The sequence below is a fragment of the Triticum aestivum genome, chromosome 7A (assembly GCF_018294505.1).
Source record: "Triticum aestivum cultivar Chinese Spring chromosome 7A, IWGSC CS RefSeq v2.1, whole genome shotgun sequence".
Lineage (NCBI taxonomy): Eukaryota > Viridiplantae > Streptophyta > Magnoliopsida > Poales > Poaceae > Triticum > Triticum aestivum.
Window position 1 is genome coordinate 115,701,255 of NC_057812.1, and position 2,046 is coordinate 115,703,300.

The window sequence follows — 2,046 nt, forward strand, 5'->3', positions numbered from 1 at the left end:
GCACTAGAGCTATAAATGTATGAAATCTCAACAAAAGAAACTAAGTGGGTGTGCATCCAACTTGCTTGCTCACGAAGACCTAGGGCACTTGAGGAGGCCCATTGTTGGAATATACAAGCCAAGTTCTATAATGAAAATTCCCACTAGTATATATGAAAGTGACAAAATAAAAGACTCTCTATCATGAAGATTATGGTGCTACTTTGAAGCACAAGTGTGGCAAAGGATAGTAGCATTGTCCCTTCTCTCTTTTTCTCTTATTTTTTCCTTTTCTCTTTTTTGGGCCTTCTCTTCTTTTTTTTATGGCCTTTATCTTTTTTTATTTCCTCACTTGGGACAATGCTCTAGAAAATGATGATCATCACACTTCTATTTATTTACAACTCAATGATTACAACTCGATGCTAGAACAAAAGATGACTCTATATGAATGCCTCCGGCACTGTACTGGGATTGCGATGAATCAAGAGTGACATGTATGAAAAATTATGAGCGGTGGCTTTGCCACAAATAATATGTCAACTGCACGATCATGCTAAGCAATATGACAATGATGAATGTGTCATGATAGACAGAATGGTGGAAAGTTGCATGGCAATATATCTCGGAATGGCTATGGAAATGCCATAATAGGTGTCGGGTAACGTAGTAATTTCAAAATTTTCCTACGCACACGCAAGATCATGGTGATGCATAGCAACGAGGGGAGAGTGTGATCTACGTACCCTTGTAGACCGACAGCGGAAGCGTTATATTAACGCGGTTGATGTAGTCGTACGTCTTCACGATCCGACCGATCCAAGCACCGAAACTACGACACCTCCAAGTTTTAGCACACGTTCAGCTCGATGACGAACCCCGGACTCCGATCCAGCAAAGTGTCGGGGAAGAGTTCTGTCAGCACGACGGCGTGGAGACGATCTTGATGTTCAAGTGTCGCAGGGCTTCGCCTAAGCACCACTACAATATTATCGAGGATTATGGTGGAAGGGGGCACCGCACACGGCTAAGAAAACGATCACATGGATCAACTTGTGTGTCTAGGGGTGCCCCTGCCTCCGTATATAAAGGAGCCAAGGGGGGTGCGGCCGGCCCTAGTATGAGGCGTGCAGGAGGAGTCCTACTCCCGGTAGGAGAGGGGGAAGGAAGGGAGAGAGGAGAGGAAGGAAAGGGGGGGCGCCGCCCCTCCCTCCTTGTCCAATTCGGACTAGGGGGAGAGGGGGCGCGCGGCCTGCCCTGGCAGCCCCTCCTCATCTCCACTTTAGGCCCATGAGGTCCATTAACCCCCCGGGGGGTTCCGGTAACCCCCCGGTACTCCGGTTTTATCCGAAACTTCCCCGGAACACTTCCGGTGTCCGAATATAGCCGTCCAATATATCAATCTTTATGTCTCGACCATTTCGAGACTCCTCGTTATGTCCGCCATCATATCCAAGACTCTGAACCAATTTCGGTACATCAAAACTTATAAACTCATAATATAACTGTCATCGAAACCTTAAGCGTGCGGACCCTATGGGTTTGAGAACAATGTAGACATGACCAAGACATGTCTCCGGTCAATAACCAATAGCGGAACCTGGATGCTCATATTGGCTCCCACATATTCTACGAAGATCTTTATTGGTTAGACCGCATAACAACATACATTGTTCCCTTTGTCATCGGTATGTTACTTGCCCGAGATTCGATCGTCGGTATATCAATACCTAGTTCAATCTCGTTGCCGGCAAGTTTCTTTACTCGTTCCGTAATACATCATCTTGCAACTAACTCATTTAGTTTCATTGCTTGCAAGGCTTAGGTTATGTGCATTACCGAGAGGGCCCAGAGATACCTCTCCGACAATCGGAGTGACAAATCCTAATCTCGAAATACGCCAACCCAACTTGTACCTTTGGAGACACCTGTAGAGCTCCTTTATAATCACCCAGTTACGTTGTGACGTTTGGTAGCACACAAAGTGTTCCTCCGGTAAACGGGAGTTGCATAATCTCATAGTCATAGGAACATGTATAAGTCATGAAGAAAGCAATAGCAACATAC